The sequence below is a fragment of the Rana temporaria genome, chromosome 4 (genome assembly GCF_905171775.1).
Source record: "Rana temporaria chromosome 4, aRanTem1.1, whole genome shotgun sequence".
Lineage (NCBI taxonomy): Eukaryota > Metazoa > Chordata > Amphibia > Anura > Ranidae > Rana > Rana temporaria.
Window position 1 is genome coordinate 359984953 of NC_053492.1, and position 22000 is coordinate 360006952.

Sequence of the window (22000 nt, forward strand, 5' to 3'; positions counted from 1 at the left end):
TGAGGATGACAGAGGGTAGGGTGTTAGTAAGGTTGCAGTGGGGTGCCAGGTGTAATAAACATGAGGATGACAGGGGGTAAGGTGTTAGCAAGGTTGCAGTGGGGTGCCAGGTGTGATGAACATGGGGATGAGGATGACAGGGGGTAGGATGTTAGCTAGATTGTAGTGGGGTGCCAGGTGTGATTAAGATGACAGGGGGTAGGGTGTTAGGAAGGTTGCAGTGGGGTGTCAGGTGTGGTGAGGATGACAGGGGGTAGGGTGTTAGGAGGGTTTCAGTGGGGTGTCAGGTGTCATGAGGATGACAGGGGGTAGGGTGTTAGGAAGGTTGCAGTGGGGTGTCAGGTGTGATGAGGATAACAGGGGGTAAGTTGTTAGCAAGGTTGCAGTGGGGTGTCAGGTGTGATGAGGATAACAGGGGGTAAGTTGTTAGCAAGGTTGCAGTGGGGTGCCAGGTGTGACATGAAGATGAGGATGACAGGGGGTAGGGTGTTAGCAAAGCTGAAGTGGAGTGGCAGGTGGGAGAAGGATGAGGATGACAGCGGGTAGTGTGTTAGGAAGGTTGCAGTGGGGTGCCAGGTGGGAGGAAGATGACAGGGGAGAAACAGGAAAGGCAAAGAAAGAGAAAGAAGGATCACAAATATGAAAAAAGAAAACATAACACATTTTTGCCACGATCTGTATTATTTAAGATTAGGAATTTAGGGGGTAATCCACAAAGAAGCGGCGCAACGTAATTTTTCCTATTTAAGTTACCCCGCGGCAACATTTCTACCTAAGTGCCCGATCCACAAAGCACTTACCTAGAAATTTTGAGCGGTGTAACTTAAATCCGGCAGGCGCAAGGCGTTCCTCTTCTCCAGGGGGCGATTCCCATTTAAATGAGGCGCGCTCCCGCGCCGGCCGTACTTCGCATACTCGTGACGTCATTTTCCCGACGTGCATAGCGCGAAATTACGTTACGTCGGGCTTTGTGGATCGCGACGGGACAATAAAGTTGCGTCGGGTAAAAAAAAAGATACGGCGCCAAAAAAAAAAATTTAAATTAAAAAAAATTCGCGTCCTAGCAAGAAAGGTCTGTTTTTACAAGGTGTAAACAGTTTACACCTTGTAAAAGCAGCCCTAATTTTGCGTTTGCAAAATAAAACTTACGGAGAAAAAACGAAGCTGAAAAGCTTTGTGGATCTCCGTAAGTCCTAATTTGCATACCCGAGGCGGCATTTCGACGCAAAATGCCCCCAGCGGCGGATGCGGTACTGCATCCTAAGATCCGACAGTGTAATTCAATTACACATGTCGGATCTTAGTCCTAACTATGGGAAACTGATTCTGTGGATCCGTTCCATAGTTAGGACCAGGGATACGACGGAGTAACAGCAGTTACTCCGTCGTATCTCTTTTGAGGATTTGGCCCTTAGAAACTGGGAAATAAATGTATTTTTAAAAGTTCAGAAATACCTATTCCCTTATATGCACGTCTGCAGACTGTAACTGATGCTTGGAGAGGTAAAAAAAAAAAAAAACAGTGCAGTAGCATGTACAGGGGTGTTATCGCATTTATGGGAATGACTTCCCTTTTGAAATCCACTACAACCTGTGTCCTCTTGCTGTTATGGGAGGCGGAGCATCCATCAATCATGATGTGAGATCCCATTCACTGTGTTCTTTTTGAGGTACTGGGCATGGAGGAGGAGGGAGGGACTGGGCCGTCATTTAGGATCTGTATGCTCAGCCAAATGTGTGATCTCAATACCATGTGACCTGAACAGCTCAACTGAAACAGAAAATGTTCTCTCCAGCAATAGAGACCAAACTGAGCATGTGCAGCAGGACTATTCTGACTGTGTCTTATATGGACTTATCCAGAGTGACCCTGCAGGAGAGGGAGGATCTGTGCAGACAGGATCAAAAAGCCTTTTTACACAATGACGAGGATAAATCACTAAATGATTATTCAGTGAGTACAACAAGCATGCTATTCTGCATACACAGACATATTTTACTGTTGTGGGCTTAGTAACACTTTTTCCTTTAAATTTACCAAAACCATATTATATGAGGTCAAATCTAAACACTTTCAATTTGTATGCAATCATGCAGGCCCTTGTTTTACATAGTTAAAGGTAAATCTAAAGGAGATTGAACATAGTTACATAGTCACATAGTTAGTCAGGTTGAAGAAAGACATAAGTCCATCCAGTTCAACCATAAAAAAAAAAATATATTGTACAATCTATTGTACAATCCAATATACCCTATTCTTAAAGCAAGCTAATGAGCTGACCAGAACCACCTCTGGAGGGAGTCTGTTTCCCTTTTTTACAGCTTTTACTGTGAAGAAACCTTTCCATATTTGGAGATGAAGGCCCGGATTCACATACATCGGTGCATATTTATGCCGCTGTCTCTTTTACGCTATGCCGGCGCAGCGCAGAGAGGCAAGCACTGGATTCACAAAGCCAGTGCTGCCAAATCTGCGCTGGGTTTCTTAGGCGTAAGTCGTCGTAAGTGGAAGTGGGCGTGAGCCATGCTAATGAGGCGTGACCCCATGCAAATGATGGGCCAAGCGCCAGATAGATACGAATAACGAAGGGCGTCCCGTGGACGCATCCCAGTGCGCATGCTCAGAATCACGACGAAACTAATGCCTAAGATACGACGAATCACTGCCTACGGCATGAACGTAACCTACGCCCAGCCATATTCACGTACAGCGTAAACTACGTAAAATACGACGGCTTGTGTTCCCTGGTCCATACCTTTGCATTGGTTGCGCCTCATATATGGGGAATAACTTTACGCTGGACGTACGACTTACGCAAATCGCGTATATTATGCGCCGAGCGCAAGTACGTTTGTGAATCGGCGTATCTCCCTCATTTGCATATGTGCCTAGAAAATCAATGGGAGCGGCAAATGCGCCCAGCCTAAATATGCGCCCACTCTACGCCGGCGTAGGCAAGTTACGTCGGTCGGATGAAGCCTATTTTCTGGCGTATCTTATGTCCTCCTCCATGTCTCTTATCAGTTTGGTTGCCCTTCTCTGCACTTTATCCAGTTTCCCGATTTCCTTTTTGAGAACTGGTGTCCAAAACTGAACTACAGAAATTTTGAATAAACTGTTAGCGCAAACACTGGTACTACCGAACACTTAAAAAGGGGCAATGTATATGTGTAGAAAACAGTCACAGTTTTATAGTCCATATAGTGGTACAAAATGACCAGTCCTAAAACGGAAGGAGATGGGAAGATGATGGGCGGCAGCTGTCCTCAGAGAAAAGCCAACTCTGATAGGGGAAGACAAGGAAACAAAAAAGGGAAGCGCCAAGTACAATATTTCAGATACTATGTTTAACCACTTGCTTACTGGGCACATATACCCCCTACCTGCCCAGGTGAAATTTCAGCTTCCGGCACTGCGTCGATTTAACTGACAATTGCACGGTCGTGCGACGTGGCTCCCAAACAAAATTAACGTCCTTTTTTCCCCCCACAAATAGCGCTTTCTTTTGATGGTATTTGATCACCTCTGCAGTTTTTATTTTTTGCGCTATAAACAAAAATAGAGTGACAATTTTGAAAAAAACACAATGGGCCAGATTCAGGTAGGACTTACGCCGACGTATCTCGAGATACGCGGCGTAAGTGTAAATGTGCGCCGTCGTATCTATGCGCCGTACCCACAGAACTAGATACACCTGAAAATAGGCTTCTCCTGACCAACGTAACTTTGCTCCGCCGGAGTATCGTAGGCGCATATTTACGCCGAACGTATCTGGCGCACCCATTGATTTCGTATGCAAATGAGGGAGATACGTAGATTCCCGAACATACGCGCGTCCGGCGCAGGGTACGCGCGTTGCGTGTAAGTTGTACGCCCGGCCTAAAGTTACCCCTCATAAAGCAGGGGTAACTTTGCACCAGACTTGCACAAGTCAGCTGGAGAGTAGCTTCAGCTGCACCGTTACGGACGAGCTGAGCAACCACAATTGCGGGACAACACATGACAGCCGTGGTCCAAGCAGTACTAATGGGCCCACCGCCAGGTAGGAGGGCTAGGGAGAGGATATACCGAACGCGCATGAACGTCTTTGGCATGGGGGAATCGGAGGTGTATCGCATCTTCAGATTCAGCCCTGATTCCATCCTGGAATTAGCCACAGCCCTGCATGATGACATCACCAGCAAGACACATCGCTCACATGCAGTGCAGCCACTGGTCAAGGTACTGGAAACACCACTGCATTTCCTCGCCAGTGGATCTTTTCAGCGTACAAGTGGAGTAGTGGCTGGGATATCACAATCCACCATGAGCATATGCGTGCACCAGGTTGTCCCCGCAATCCTCACACGCATGTCCCACCACATCATCAAACCCACCCATGAGCATCTGCGTCAGAAGGCAATGTGGGATTTCTACAAAATTGCAGGATTCCCACGCACCGTGGGGGCCATTGATTGCACCCATGTGGCACTACGGCCCCCCCGTGACACAGAGCACATATTCCGCAATCGGAAGCAGTGGCATTCCATCAACATACAGGTGATAGCCGATGCCCAATGCCTCATATGGCACGTCCGTGCCAAACACCCAGGGTCCAGCCACGACAGCTACATATTCCATCAAAGCAACATCCCAACAGAATTTGAACAGAACGTGTGCGGGAACAGCTGGCTGGTTGGTGAGTGACATGGGAGTCAGGCATGACTGTCCGATCCCATGATGCACGACTAACATCCTCCTGTCTTTTCCCTTCCAGGTGACGCGGCATATGCACTTGGGCCCCATCTCATGACTCTATACCGGAATCCCAAAACCAGAGGAGAGAGAAAATACAATGATGCACACATACGTACCCGTGCAGTGGTGGAGCGCACATTTGGGCTCCTGAAGTCACGTTTCCGATGCCTGGATAATTCCGGGGGTACCCTGTTGTATTCCCCAAACTTTGTGTGCCAGATCATCGGTGCATGTTGCATGCTGCACAACTACGCCATGAGAAAGGGCCTGGAGATTGACATACATGATGACCTGACCCCCGAACCACACAGTCCCCCCCTAACCGAGGCTACCACGTCTGCTGAGGGAAGAGCAGTCAGGAGATGCCTTGTGGTAGGCATGTTTGCACGTTAAACACACACATTCATCATGGCATAAGGAGAATGCATGCATGCACACCACTGTGGTCCCTAGTTCACACACACCACATCCACATCACATTGGATTAGCCCAAGTCCACCGTGCAGGACTTGGGAGCAGCAACGCCGCGCCAAGGCTCCAATTATGTCGCTGACCATTCATACCACATTCACACGGTCGTGGGGATAACTTCTCCCCGACGACCGAGGGTGACACCCCTTACTGGCAGGAGCGTCACCCCCACATTCACACACCAGGCACACTGTAGCCTGCACTACTGACCGTGTGCAGTATTAAAAAAAAAAAAAACGCTCCTCACCGGAGCTGTAATAAAAATAAAACTCCTCACCGGAGCTGAAATAAAAGAAAAAAATCCTCACCGGAGCCTAAAACAAAAAAAACACCCCCTCAATTGCCCCGTTGTGGGCTCCGCCTGGTGCCACGTCTCTGGCTCCTCACTTGCCTGGGGGAAACTTCAGGTGGGGGTGGGGCATCATCAGGAGACTCCTCTTCAAGTCTGGCACTCCTGGCAGGTTCTGGCTGCCTGCCCTCCAACGCCACCGCCATGCAGGTGAGCACCGCGGTGGTCTCTGCGTGCATCCGCAGCTGGCTGGTGGTGGTCTGATGGTGCTGCCGCCTCATGTGCCTCGCCTCCACCGTATTGGCCTTTACAGCCACTGTGAGGCTCTTGACCTCAGTCACCAGGCGGGAGGTCGTGGCCTGCAGCTCCCCAACACAGGTGACAACTGCTGCACAATTGGCACTGATATCCTGCAGACAGTCTGGTATCTGTGCCGAGGAGGCCAGGCTGTCTGCGAGACGCTTCATGTCCTGGGCAACAGCACCCACATGCTGGGTCTGGCGGGCCTGATCCCTCGCAAGGGTTTCCTGAATGGCCTCTGGAACACCTCTGTTTTTTTTGGTGGCCTTCCTGGGGGCAGGAGAGGCTTGGGGTGGTGCATATGGGGAGGCCCGTGAGGAGCTTCCCCTGATGGAGGAGGAGGGTGAGGATGGCACCCTGATGGAGGAGGAGGGTTGAGAGGGTCCCCTGATGGGGGAGGAGGGTGAGGATGGTACCCTGATGGAGGAGGAGGGTTGAGAGGGTCCCCTGATGGGGGAGGAGGGTTGAGAGGGTTCACTGATGGGGGAGGAGGGTTGGGAGGGTTCAGGGATGGTGGGATTTTCATCCAAGATATATAACGCATCCTCCAGGTCCCCGTGCTCCTCCTCTACTTCCTCCAGGGGAGAGGTATGGGCACTCTCATCCCTGGATGGCGTGGGTCGCCCTGCAGCCGACGACGGCCCAGCTCCCTCCAGCACATCTGTGGATGACACAAAGCATTCACATGTTGGTGGACCAACACACTTGTCACATGTTCCCTTCCACCCCCTCCAATGCTACACAGCGTATAGGAGATAAAACACACTTACCTGTCCTCAAGGCCTGGTCTCCGGAGTTGAACCCCTCCATGCCCTCCACCTGCTCACGCTGCAGGCATTGGGCGATCATCTCATCCTCCGGGGTCAACCGCACAGTACAGGCTGGTCCTCCTCCCGTGCCCCTGGCATGCCTCCTTATCGCACCCAGCTTTTCACAGACCTTACGTTTCATGTCATACATTTTTTTTGGGATATCCAGGGGGCTCCTGGTCGCATTGCCCACGGCACTGACCTGCAGGCTGAGCTCCATCAGGATCTCCTTCTTTCTCGCCTTGCTGGTCTGGTGACTGAGGGCACCATGGAGGTACTTGTCATGTGCCACTATGCCAGCAACAATAATAGCCCTCTCCTCCAGGCTAAAGTTTTTCTTCCTCCGATCCTTCTTGTCTGTATTTGCAGCAGCCACCATCGCTTTGCAAAAGTACTTTCCCTAAGGGGGAAAAAAACAGGATGTACTTTTGCGCCGGACGGGTGCATGTCTGGGCATATTTATAGGCTCAGCGTATCCCAGGAAGTTGGGCCGGCGTAGTTGTGAGCATGCGCACAGGGGAGCGATCATACGTCCACTTCACTGCGCATGCTCCGTTCAGGATACGCCGGGCGTATATCACTACTCCACGTTCTGACCATCATTTGCATAAGGTCACACCCACTTACACTTACGCTGGCTTTCGCCGACGAAATTAAGTTATGCCGGCGCAACGTTAGGAGCAAGTGCTTTGTGAATACTGTACTTGCCTCTCTGAGTTACGTCGGCGTAGCGCATATGAGATGCGCTACGCCGGTATAAAGATGCGCCAATCTACCTGAATCTACCCCAATATGTTTTACTTTTTGCTATAATAAATATCCCAATTTTTTTTTTAAAAACAATTTTTTTATCAGTTTAGGCCGATACGTATTCTTCTACATATTTTTGGTAAAATAATAAATAAAATCGCAATAAGCGGCTGGTTTACGCAAAAGTTATGGCGCCTACAAAATAGGGGACAGAATTATGATTTTTTTTTTACTAGTAATGGCGGCGATCTGCGATTTTTATTGGGACTACCACATTATGGCGGACACATCGGACACTTTTGACACATTTTTGGGACCAGTCACATTTATACAGCGATTAGTGCTATAAATATGCACTGGTTACTGTATAAATGTGACTGGCAGGTAAGGGGTTAACACTAGGGGGTAAGGAAGGGGTTAAATGTGTGCCCTGCATAGTGTTTCTAACTGTGGGGGAAGGGGACTGACAGGGGGAGGTAACCGATTTTTGTCCCTATGTACAAGGGACACAGCATCGGTCTCCTCTCCCTGACAGGACGTAGATCTCTGTGTTTACACACACAGATCCACGTCCTTGTCTGTGTAACCGCCGATCGCGGGCACCAGGCGGACATCGCGGCCGCCAGGCACGCGCATCGGCACTGCAGTAATGCGGCGGGCGCTCGCGCGCCCCCCAGTGGCCGGAGGAGCGGAGGATGTCTATAGACGTCCTCCCGGCAATTGAGAGCCACCTTGTGGCCGTCTTTTGATAATTGCCAGGATACCAAGTGGTTAATCTCAAAAGCAATGCACTTACAATACACAATTACAAAACAGGCTCATCAGGGCTCATGATGCGCAGTGAGGTCCAGTCTCAGGTGCATCTTGATCCATCAGGCATGGAGAGAAATCCATCCTGTGGACACCAGGAAACAGCCAGGTTCAGCGTGGAGACACAGATGGTGACGTTACCAGAGAGTGGGACCAGGGAGAGCACCGGAAGGAAGGTGAGACTAGAAACAACAGGCTACGCGCTCGGAGACAAGCTCCTTTTACAGGTCTGGTAACATCATCATCTGTGTCTCCACGCTGAACCTGGCTGTTTCCTGGTGTCCACAGGATGGATTTCTCTCCCTGCCTGCAGATCCGTGGATCAAGATGGACCTGAGACTGGACCACACCACGCATCATGAGACCCTGATGAGCCTGTTTATAATGGTCCGGGTCTTAAAGGAGTTGTAAAGGAAAAAAAAAATTTGCCGAAAATTAATGTCTGCAAGGTAGACAGACAGAATAGTGTAATGATTCTGTTAAAAAAATAGTAAATACCTATTAAATTCCTTCATCTATATCACCTCCGGCGTTCTAGTTTCTGTTCTCTCATTCACTTCCTGGTTTGCGACACTCGTTCATGTAAGAACTACATTTCCCAGGATGCATTGCGGCACACCCAGTAATTCACACCTCCTTGAAGTCTCTAACACGTAGAGATTGTCCTGCCGCCCAGATGTAGTTCCCAGGAGGGGGCGAGCACATCACTGACCACCACAGTAAAGCCTCCCTTCACAGTGGTGAGTAAAAATCAAACAAGCAGGAAGTGAACAGAACAGAGAAGAAATAGAGCAACTTCTGAGCAAAAACGAACAATGAGGAAGTGAAAAGAGGAATGTCTGCAGGTAAAGGATGCTTATTATGGGAAAAAAAAATAATCTTTACAACCCCTTTAAGTGGTTAAAGGAACCAATTTAGAAAATAAAAGACTAACCTTTACAACACCTTTAAACGAAAATCGTACGATCTGGCATCGTACAAAAAAAATTCCGTGCATGTCCGATGTTTTGTAATTGTGTATTGTAAGTGCATTTCTTTTGAGATTAAACATAGTATCTGACATATTGCACTTTTTTGTTTCCTTGTCTTCCAAAACTGAACTGCATATTCCAGATGAGGTCTTACTAATGATTTAAACAGGAGCAAAATTATCTCTCTCTCTCTCTGGAGTCAGAAAATTGTATAATGTATGACCAGCTTAACACGGTCTCCTAGTGGCCCTACAATTGGGCTATAATGGCCAGGAGGCAGCACAGCTTCTGTATCATGTAGCCGCTATGATTGGTACTCCCATTGGTCACATGATCTGCTGGCCCCTGTTCAGAAGCCTTGACAAAGAACTGTCGGTGACAGCTTAGCAAGTGTGTTGGGAGAGTGCAGTTTGCACGCTCTCAGCTCACAAACCTCCTGCCTCTGTGGACACATATGTGCAGTCACGTGGCATTAAAGCCTACCTTTCCTGTTGCTAGACATATGCATTATGCAGTCAGCAAGAGGTTAAGAATATTTATTGCTCGCAATGTAAGTATGATTATTTCATATATGCATGATGTGACACATTTGCCACTCCTCCTTATTTATTTTCCTTTAACTCACATCAAATCACACACGCACCTCTCAGCTGACTGTCTCCTCTGTCTGGCTCATACCAAGGAGTCCTTATTTTCTCCCTGTGACATCAGCCTGTTGCTGTGGGAATGGCAGGTATTTCATAAGCGGAGAATAAAAGCAGCAGAAGAAGAACAAAGGAGTATCAATGGAGAGAATTATTCTGTACAGAATGTACCCTTTAATAACACAGACAGGTAATCCTAAATGATATGATAGTTAATGTTTGCATTAATGTTCTCTCCTAAAACAGAATGCTCAAATTAATGACATGGCTACCTAAATATAAAGTGTTGCAATATTTAAAAAAAATAACTCATACCAGTTTATTTTGTGTGATACTTTAAGCATACGTTTTTTTATTTTTAAATACAAAAAAAAAAAAATATGTTTTACGTGCAGTTATTTCATAGTGTCTGTTCATATAACTTACCTTAACTTGAATGTTTAGTGATCAAAAATATGCTTAAATCTGATATTCACATTGCTTTCTGAATGATTAGGAGGAAGATGTTAATATTTTCCTAACCAGAACAATTCGAAAATACTGGCTAAAGCATTCTTCATGTATAGTTGTGCATCTGGTCTGTAGTTTTATTAGCATGTGCTGTGCTGTGTTCTCGGCTAATAGTTTCATTTATATCCTTTCATGTCTCAAATGTTTGTGTTTGATTTCTTAAAGTAGTACAGAATGTTCATTCAGTGGATGTTTACTTTACAAAGTGCATGTTCACTGAACTTAGTAAAAAAAGACGAAGTTGCAATCACTTTGAATACTCATTGATGTGCAAGGGAAATAGAGAAGATTATTTTCTTGCACGTCTGGATGATTGCAGTGAACACACCTATACATTATTTGCAAAGCTCAGTGAACATTCACTTTGCAAAGTACAGAATATTCACTATTCTACTCAATTAGATCCTATGGGCCTGGTTTATTTAAAAAAAAATGCACAACAGTGTGAAAAAGTACTGCAGTCATGTGCATGTTGACGGTATACACGAGTGGGCAAACTTTCGCACACTCAAAAAATGCAAACTACTTTACTTATCTGCTAAAGAGTGCACTTTTGATAAATATGTTAGGTGCAATAGCTGCATGCATTTTGCATTAAAGAGAAAAGAAAGGAGGGCGCACCGACCTAGTGTGATACCGTATAAAAGTTTTTTTTAATGTATTAAAACAATGGTTATACTCACAAGATGAGTTAGATAACACGCTTTGAAAAATAGTACAGCTGGTACACAGCAATGCCAGAAGAACACGGTGACAACACAGATCAAGTGGTATCTGACCGGTGGTATGGCTGACGCGTTTCAGGGGCGTACCCCTTTCCTCAGAGCATTGGTGATCTGTAGTTGCTCCCTCATATTACAACCTTCGGATATTTATGCACACATGGGCATGTGCAGAGGTGCCCGGACCATAGGCCACTCCCCACTTGCCGGACCCGCCCATCTCCCCTTTGGCCACTCCTGTTCCATAAGGTGTGGCCAGGGAATCCCCCTACTGCGAGACAGTTATGTGGGTATGTCTCTCACAAGAGTCAACCCTATTAGTTAGTGAAAGCCATTGTGGAATAATTACATAGATGAACGAATGCATATATAAAGATGTACGTATGTGTGGGGACACCCACCCTTCCATCTAATGCCAGGGGATCGGGGAGCCAGAGCACTATACCAGATAGCAGACCCCTGCATGTAGCTGTTGCACACACTCATATAAATGTGTATATATACACACGGCGCTCACCTTGCCAAGCAGGGGGTTACAGTCCTCTCCCTCATGGTGATGCCACGATCGAGCCTCCTTTCTTTTCTCTTTTCTAGCCTTATGAATTCCCATGATTCTGAGGAGGACTGCAAGACCATTGAATATACCCTGTAATTGAACCGTGTTACCCTATAGCAGGAGATACCAGAGAGCAGGAGAATTTTATGTTTGCTATTGCATTTTGCATTAAACATCCACAGAGGGCTATGCTTTGGTTTATATGCATGTAGAGAGGAATGTGTGTGTTTGCATGTCAGCTGCTTGCATACATCTATGTGTCTTCTCCAACCGGTCCAGAATAGACACGGTTTTGGATGGAGTGGGTGATTTAGACCCTCTGTCAAGTTTTCTGTCAACTGGTGACATTAGCCCTTCCATTTGTTCTGGTGACTTTTATCGCCAAGAAAGAAAGGGAGAGGAAATCCAAAATTTTAGAATTCTCCACAGAGGGGGAACTCTTCCAATGGGTATACCCATTCCAGACACAACAATTCCCCTTGCTTTGGGATATTTTCTGTAACCGTGCTGTAACCTTGCTGTTGCACCTCTGGAATGAAGAGAAATGTTCCTGATATTATACATAGAGAAAAATAAATACAGTAAATAAACAGAGGTTAAGATCTAAGATCTTTTTGTGTGCATCTGGGATATCATATCCACAAATAAAAAGAAATTCAATTAAAAGTGAAGTAAAAGTGCACCTTCTAAGTTGTTATTGGTTCACTTTGCTCCCAATGGGCTCCATTCACAAAAGGGTATCTTACAGCATCTGAGTATATGGTAATATACCACACAGCGTATTTCGAAAAAAATAATTGACATTCACAAAGAAAGCTAGTAAAATACTACATGAGTTATTTTAATTTCATAAGTCATGCAGTATTTTAGTAGCGAAAGCTTGCAGTAATTTACCGCTGGTATATATCACAGGCTGTAAATATCTGGTTGTTTAGGAGTGGGCAGGTGCCGGCATCCTTAACAACCAGTAACTGTCATGGTTGTTAATGAGTGGGGGCGGCCGCCTTGTCCCTAACAAGTGATGAGTCATATATGTTGATGAGGACAAGGGCCTCTTCCCCACAACCCTGGCAGGTAGTTTTAGGGATCTGCGGCTAGGGGGGTATCAGAATCTGAAAGCCCAAAACTTGCCTCCCCCTATGTAAATGAGTATGAGGTACATAGTAGCCCTACTCATTCACCAAAAAAAAGTGTTGTGTAAAAAAGAACAGTAGGCAGTGTTTATTTAAAAAACAAGGCCTCTCTAACACCTCGTCGAGAACCCCTGATAGAGCAGACAGGAGGCACAGGAGTGCAGAGTGGCACGAGTGCCTGGTAGGATCGCCTGTGTCGGAGCTGGCTTGGAACTTCTGATGGCACTGTGGAGGAACACCAACAAGTAGGGAGACCAGGAACAGCAAGTAGGCTGAAGACTGAAGCAGGCTGATAATAAAGCGCTACAGACTGGAAGATGAACACAACAGTTAGCAAAGTGGGTGTTCTGTAGGCTAGGAGGCTAGGAGCACAGGCAGATGCAGGCAGGCTGGGTCATACACAAGCGGGCAGATCATGAACAGATGCAGAGCCTGGAGCAAAGTCAGGGTACAGGCAGGGTCGGTAGCAGGCGGGCAACAAGGTAACCAGAGGAATAGACATAGAAAGGGAGGACCCCACTATGCCAACATCCAATAATTGGATAAAAAGGATTGAATGAGTTAAAAAAACTTTTATCAAAACAAGGCAGACTTTATGGGCATATCATGAGATGGTAATTTCTAAAATATTATATCTTTATTACAAAAATAATTAAAATAACATTAGACAGACAAAAACACCTTAATAACTGACAAGGTCAACAGATACCCAATAGAATGGACATGAAAGTATGGATCTAAAAATCTAGTACATATAATCCGTGATGGATACGGACACACTCTATAAAGATATAAAAAAAATGGATCCATAGACTTCTCCATGCCTTCTTGTCAACGCGTTTTGCTATTTTAATAGCTTCCTCGAGACATACTGGGTAGGTACTAATACAAAGTTAAAATAATGCAAACAAGAAAAAGAACATGAGTATTTATAGTATTGAATCATAGTATACTGTATATATTAAGCAGTGTCTATTCATCTTGGAAAATTACATGTACTGTAGAACCATACACAACAACTTTACAGGTATGGGGTGACACCACATAAAACAGATTACGGATCAAGATCAATTCTTCCCATAGATAGAGTTTGCAGGGGTAGAGAATGAACCAAATATTTTGTGTCACTTAGGTTGCGGAGGAGAGAAAACATCACTTCCAATATACATTAACTAAGGTCACAGATGATTCTATAAGTAAAACAAGCATTGTATTGTAAATTATCTCCTGATTTGTACATTGGCAGTGATCGATATATTTTGTGTGGTGTATCATTACCTAGTGATAGAGGATAAGACGAATCAATCAAAGTAGAGTATTGAATTTCTAAAGGTGATGTTTAAAATAAATAAAAGGGGGAGTTACATTTAAACACAATATAGGGCACGGGGAGGGGAAACAGGGATGAGGTGTGATTAAAGGGAGCAAGAGGCAGTATATTAGGTACAGCAGAATAGGCAGAAGTAGCGTCAGAGACAAACCAGGGTCAGATGCAGGCGGATAGCAGGAGTAGTCAGGAACAAGCCAAGTTAGCAACTGGAACAGGTTTAGGGTAAACAGGTAGCAGGAATCACAGGGAACACTTTAGACCAGACAGCATTTATCCTGGGTACTGGCCCTGTTTAAATAGTCCATTTGGCACCAATAACTGTCACATGGACTCCATTGGCATGCACGTGTGTGCACATTGGCGCACGCAAACGTTTTCGAGCTTGTGCGACTTTCTTCATTGGGATGTTCTTCTGTGGCTGCCATCTTGGTTGCTGGCATGCTCTTCCTGACAAACTGTCAGACAATAGGAGCCTTGGCGGGAGCATCCCTTTTTTTTTAGTCAGCGGTGGCGTCGGGAGTCGTGATGGAGGATGGATCTACACCGGGGGGACTTTTTTCTATTTTTGTTTTGTGGCAAAGTCAGACTGTACCTTTTGCAGAGAAATAGCCCCAAAGAATAATGTTTCCACCTCTGTGCTTGACTGTAAGGATGGTGTTCTTAGGGTCATAATCAGCATTTTTATTCCTCCAAACACGGCGAGTTGAGTTAATGCCAAAGAGCCTAAAATTGGTCTCATCTGACCACAGCACTCTCTCCCAATCCTTCTTTGAATTATTTAGATGTTCATTGGCAAATTTCAGACGGGCCTATACATGTACCTTCTTGAGGAAGTGGGTAGTGCAGGATTGCAATTCGTGGCAGCACATTGTGTTACCAATGGTTTGTCTCGTGACTGTGGTCTCAGCTGCCTTGAGATCATTCACAAGCTCCTCCTGTGTAGTTCTGGGCTGATCCCTCACTTTTCTCATGATCATCCTTACCCCGTGAAGCAAAATCTTGCATGGAGCTCCAGACCGAGAAGATGGATGGTTAGTTTGTATTTTTTCCATTTGCAAATAATCACTCCAACAGTTGTCTCCTTCTCACCAAGCTTCTTGTTGATATTCTTGTAACCCATTCCAGCCTTGTGCAGGTCTACAATCTTGTCCCTGATGTCATTTGACAGCTCTTTGGTCTTGCCCATGATAGTGAGGACTGAATGGAAGAAAGAGATTCTGTGTACAGGTGTCTTTTATACACATAATGAGTTGTCGTTAAGAGTATCTTCTAAATTGACAGGACTAATTTGTGTACCACATGAGCAAATACTGTAGCCAGTCTGTGAGAGACAGAATTATTGTTGGTTGGTAGGGGATCAAATACGTATTTTACTCACTAAACTGCAACTCAATTCAAAAACATTTTTATCATGTTGTTTTTTCTGGATTTTTGGTTGATATTCTGACTATATCATTTAAAATAGACCTATGATAAACCTAAAATACACCTATGATAAAAATGATAGACCCTTGATTTCTTTGTAAGTGGGCAAACTTACAAAATCTGCAGGGGATCAAATAATTATTTTCCCCACTGTATGTGAATGGGCCCCAAAGCAAAGCCATGAGGAGCCAACATTCCCCCCGCTAATCTGCATCATAAATACCATTCCTCTAGTGAGGTTCCGAACAATTTACATACTATGGGGCAGATCCACAGAGAGAGTACGCGGGCGTATCCACTGATACGCCGGGGTACTTTCAAATTTCCCGCGTCATATCGTTGTTTTGAATCCTCAAAACAAGATACAACGGCATCTGGGTTAGATCCGACAGGCGTACGTCTTCGTACGCCTTCGGATCTAAGATGCAATTCTTTGGTGTCCGCTGGGTGGCGTTCACGTCGTTTTCCGCCTCGAGAATGAAAATTAGCTTTTTCCGACGATCCACGAACGTATGAGCGGCCATCGCATTTGTTTACGTCGTCTCTAGTCGGCTTTTTTCGGCGTATAGTTAAAGCTGGTATTTCGTGGCGTACTCAATGTTAAGTATGGCCGTCGTTCCCACGTATAATTTTTTAAAAAAAAATTTGTTTGCGTAAGTCGTCCGTGAATCGGGCTGGACGTAATTTACGTCCACGTCACAAAAAATTACGTCCTTGCGACGTCATTTAGCGCAATGCACGGCGGGAAATTTAGGAATGGAGCATGCGCAGTTCGTTCGGGACGGGGACGCGCTTCATTTAAGTGAAACACGCACCCTACTCGCCGGATATGAATTCCGCGCCGTTACGCCGCTTGAGATACACTATGGCGCACAATCTTTATGGATTCGAACCAAAGCCAGGTAAGGTACGGCGGCATAGCGTATCACAGATACGATGCACCGGGGCAGATCTTTGTGGATCTGCCCCTGTATATTTTAATTAAACTTTTTTTTCCAAATTCTATTATTACCCGAACAAATCACTGAATTGGGCCACTGTGGTTCTGGGCCCCACAGCAGTCACATATGGGTTAATTTTTTAAAGATACATAGACTGTGCAGTTGCACTCATTTTGCCCAGAGTTTAGTGCATGTAGTGAAGCTCTGCTGATTTCCATCACCCAAACATGTACAGTCACAGACGCTGTTTTTGATTTATCCTGCCCCTGATTGGGTATTCTTTACAAAGTGAAGTCTATTTGCCTTCAGTGTGCTATGGCTCTTTTAAAATAACAATCGTTTACATAAATGAAAGAGAGAATGAATCATAAAAATAACTTACCACAAATGGCTTATTTGAATGAGTTGAGAGACTATGTATGCTTTACAGTGATTTACCTACTGTAGCACATCTGACACCCAGAGCAGATAATTTTTTTAACACCCCAACAATACATAAAAAAATATCATTAGTAATAATCATGATATTAAACATCATGCATGTTGGGGACAGGGGCAAAATCGATGTGTAAAGTGAACACAGCAACAGGAACTTTAAAGGCTAAATACACCTTTTACAAAAAAAAAAATTATAAATGCACAAAAGCATAAATATTTGCAGAATTTTTTTTTTATCTTTCCACTCGTGTTCCATTGAGAACTTCAATCTGTCTGCCGCTGTGGAAGATGGGACTTGTAGTTTATTCATTTACAGATCTCTGTGAATGAATGGCATGGCTGTGCAGGTGGAGCCCTAGATATGTTGGGGCTTTTTCAAGTGAAATAAATACACCCTACTGTTGATTTTTAGATTAAAAGCTGCCTTGTGTGTGTCCTGTAAAAAAAGTGGATTAGTGAAAGTGTGATTGTAGCCATATTAGTGCACTTGCAACAGAAACAATTGAGTACTGTCCGTGATACTCTTTTTTATTTGCACCAACATACAATTTTTTCAGGACAAGCATTCAGGGTATGTCCCCTTCTTTTTTTCCCCTCAGAGATTAGTACTGCTGGGACCTTGAGGAAGGAAACATACCCCAAAAGCTTGTCCTTAAAAAAGTGTATGTTAGTGCAAATAAAAAAAGTATCATGGACAGTACTAATGTTTAAATACATTTTTCACTACAATCTTTTGTGGCTTTTTTTCATCAAAATAAATACATCCTAACGTAGATTTTCTGAATAAAAGCTGTCTGGTGCGGCTCCTATTATAAAAGTGGCCTAGTGAAAGTATTTAAATACTGTAGACATGCCCACTACAATGTTTTTTCTGCAAAAAAATACATTCTACTGTTGATTTCTCGATTAAATGTTGGCTGGTGTGAATCACGTTAAAAAAGCAGAAAAGTGAAAGTGTTTAAATAATGTGCACATACTAACGATAATTTGGCTTTTTCATGGAAATAAATACACTCCAAAGTTAATTTCTTAATTAAAAGCTGGAGGGTGTGGATCCTTTTGAAAATGAAACCTAGGAAAAGTGTTTAAATTGTGGTTACATAGTCACAGAAATTTGGGGGATTTTAAGTGAACTAAATACCCTCCATTGTTGACTTTTGGCTAGTGTCTCTATTGCTTAAAATGTGGCTTAGTAGACATGTTAAAATACTGCGCACCTAGTCACTACACATTTTTTGCTATGTTTTTTGTGTGAAATATAAAGTAAACTTTCTTAATAAGAGCTGTCTAGTGTCTAATATGCTTAAAATGTAGCCTAGTAAAAGTGCTTAAAATGGATGTAAACCCCAAATACTTTTTTTTACTTAGGCTTGCACATTGTACAGTATAGGATTTCCTATCATCTGTGCCCAGTCTTGCCACAAAGAGTTAATCCAGCTCTGAGAAATCCTCTTTTTCAGTGAGATACAACTGACAAATGGAGAAAACCCTGTCAGTTCTTTCCCCCTGCTGTGAGTGACAGGTGATGTGTATATCTCATGCACGAGCCTGGGAAAGGCATTGGCCCGGATTCACAAAGCACTTGCGCCGACGTATCTCGACATACGCCGCGTAAGTGCAAATATGCGCCGTCGTAACTGTGCGCCGTGCCCACAAAACTAGATACGCCTGAAAATAGGCTTCATCCGACCGACGTAACTTGCCTACGCCGGCGTAGAGTGGGCGCATATTTACGCTGGACATATTTGGCGCTCCCATTGATTTTCTATTCACATATGCAAATGAGGGAGATACGCCGATTCACGAACGTACGTCCGTCCGACGCAGGCTACGACTTGTGCATGTAAGTCATACGTCCGGTGTGAAGTTTTTCCCCATATATGAGGTGCAACCCATGCGAAGGTATGGACCAGGAAACACAAGCCGTCGTATTTTACGTCGTTTACGTTGTACGTGAATATGGCTGGGCGTAGGTTACGTTCACGCCGTAGGCAGTGATCCGTCGTATCTTAGGCATTCGTTCCGACGTGATTCTGAGCATGCGCACTGGGATGCGTCCACGGGAAGGCGCATGCGCCGTTCATTATTCGTATCTATCTGGCGCTCGGTCCATCATTTGCATGGGGTCACGCCTCATTAGCATGGCTCACGCCCACTTCCACTTATGACGACTTACGCCTAAGAAACCCAGCGCAGATTTGGCAGCACTGGCTTTGTGAATCCAGTGCTTGCCTCTCTGCGTTGCATCGGCGTAGCGTAAAAAAGATACACTACGGCGGCATAAATATGCGCCGATGTATGTGAATCCGGGCCATTATTTTTTAATTCCCATCCCCACTCCTTTCTTCTCCAGCTCTCCCAGGATTGGCTGTTCCACACCTCAGCATGATTGGGCATGCTGAAGTCATGTGGTTACTTCCCTAACTTTTGACTGTATGTTAGTGATCATTAGCATTAGATTAAAGAGATTTGTGAGGGGAGTGAAAAGTGCCTCACCATTTTCTGTCTTCGGGTACAATAATTATGTCACTGTCTCGACCTTGGGTACAATGATTATGTCACAGCTCTTTAGAATCCTCTTCCGTAGATAACTTTTTCTGCACATGCACAGGAGTAACATGAGCGCGCTCCTTCACAGAACACGCTCTGCCACTCCTGTGTGAGCACTTTAGTCTCCCCTGGCTCAAGGCTCATCCTCGCAATGCTGGCTGGTCAAGGGAGTGTAGTGATGGGCGGAGGAGTCCTCTGATGTCATGACTCCGCCCACTAAACCCCCGGCAAGAGACCCGCCCACAGATTTGTCAATATTGCAGGGCTCCACACAGCTGAAGGGGTGAGTTTTGATAGGTAAGGATACATGCAGGAGGCATGTATATCCATCTAGCATATTAGTACAGCCCTCAAAAATTCCACTTGCCTGCTCGCATTTTGCGAGTGGATTTTGAGGGCTGGCGAATGTGAGCTGCCTGGGAGGGGGGGGGGGGCAAGAACCGCCATTAGCCTGGATGGAAAGGGAGCCATTCTAGGGGAAGAGAGAGCAGAGCTGGAGCCGCCACCGCTGCCTGGCTGATTACAGCGCTGGGGAACATAACAGCTTTAATTTTAATAGCTGTGTCCGGAGAACTTTGATAGACAGATCACCCATCCCAGGATTGGACGGGTGATCTGTTTATCAAAGTTCCACGGACGGGGGGGGCTGTATATGACGGGGCGCGGCAGGGAACACAGCTATTGAAATGAAAGCTGTTATGTTCCCAAGCGCTGTAATCAACCAGGCAGCCCTCTCTCTTCACCTGCACAGGTAGGCTGCACGGGGGACACAGTCTGCAATGGGGGAACACATTTGGCACGGGGGGGTCACAGTGTGCACTGGGGTGGGGGTCACAGTCGGCACTGGGGGGGACACAGTCTGCATGGGGGGGAAACACGGTCTGCAACGGGGGAACACAGTTGGCACTGGGGGTCACAGTGTGCACTGGGGTGGGGGTCACAATCGGCACTGGGGGGGACACAGGCTGAACTGGGGGGGACACAGTCGGCACTGGGGGGACACAGGCTGCACTGGGGGGACACAGGCTGCACTGGGGGGCGCATGCTGCACTGGGGGGGAGCAGGCTGCTCTGGGGGGAAGAGCACAGGCTGCACTGGGGAGAAGAGCGCAGGCTGCACTGGGGGGGGAGCAGGCTGCACTGGTGGGGGCAGGCTGCACTGGGGGGGCGCAGGCTGCACTAGGGGGGGCATAAAGTTGTTGTTAATCTTTTATAACTTAATTCTGCATTAAACATTTAAGTGTAATTTCATGAGATAATTTATGAGGGCGTGTTTAGGGGCGGGGCAACTGGTGGCGAGTAACCTTTGAGGCCTGGCTAGTAACTCAGCACTTGACATTTAGAGCCCTGTATTAGTATATTAGTAAATTATAAATGATGACAGTGGGTTTACATCCACTTTAAATACTGTTCATGGAGTCTGTACAATATTCTGGCTTTTTAAGTGAAATAAAACCCTCTAATTTTTATTTCTCGATTAGAGACTGTTTGGTTGCCATGACTGTTAAAAAAGCTGTCTAGTAAAAGTGTTTAGATATTGTGCTCATACTTATTACAACCTATTTGAGGCATTGATGAGTGAAATTTATACATTTTCTATGTTGATTTTTTGATTAAAAGCAGGCTGAGTGGGTCTTGTTAAAAACGTGGCCAAGTGAAAGTGTTTAAATATTATGCATGTAGTAAATACAATATTTAAGAGCTTTTTTCAGCAAAATAAATATACTCGAATATTGACTTTGTGAATAAAAGCAGACTGGTTTTCGTTCTGTTGAAAAAGCAGCCTAATTAAAATGTTTAACCATTTGCCTACTGGGCACTTTTACCCCCTTCCTGACCAGGCCAATTTTCAGCTTTCAATGCTGTTGCAATTTGAATGACATTTGCCTATTTATGCAACCCTGTACCCATATTAATTAAGTGATCTTGCATAGCAAGAGCACTTATTGTTATCTCACATATATATTATTCTTATTCTTATAGCCAAATTTACCACCCTAACTCCTCCCACAGTTTTTACACTACATAGACGAGTAATATATCGAAACGTGCGGATTGTTCCCGATCGCGTTGCTATTACTTTGTGGAACGTTTCGCTGAATCATTGAAGCCTGGTAAGGAAGCCTGCTCTCCAGAGTCATCCGTCAACCCATAGCCACTGAGATGCTGAAGTTGGGGTGCGTAAAAATAGAGTTTAGGGTTGGGAACTGCAGCTCCTCCCCGATCCTTGCCATACTGCAGAGTGGAAAGACTAATTCTAGCAACTCTTTTCTTCCATTTCAAAGATCTAAACAAAGTATCAATACAGGTGAACCATCTACGTGTGGGGAATTGTGCATGATATATAGCAATTGGGGGCACAAGACCATTTTAATTAAATTAATTCTTCCAATGACAGACAGTGGTAGTTTACACCAGGTTTTGCACGTCATTTGAAGTTTTTTAAAAACGCGCTCGAACCACTAGCTGCCATTATATGGTTATCTCCATCCATTGTGGGGTTTGAGAGAGAGCGGGGCGTGGAAAAGGTGTCCCGTTACGCGGACGACACTCTATTATATCTGGGGGATGTGGATACATCCCTGACTAGTGCTATGGAAGTGATTCAACATTC

General features: G+C 45.2%; 1 protein-coding gene across 1 annotated transcript in view; it reads left to right on the forward strand.

Annotated features, from left to right (window-relative positions):
- The first annotated feature begins 9789 nt into the window (after positions 1-9789).
- The window catches only part of ESR1 (estrogen receptor 1), a 403168-nt gene continuing 390957 nt past the window's right edge, over positions 9790-22000 (forward strand). The window contains exon 1 of the mRNA XM_040350882.1: positions 9790-9972. The gene's annotated coding sequence lies outside the window, so the exon portion shown is untranslated. The remainder of the gene's footprint in view (positions 9973-22000) is intronic.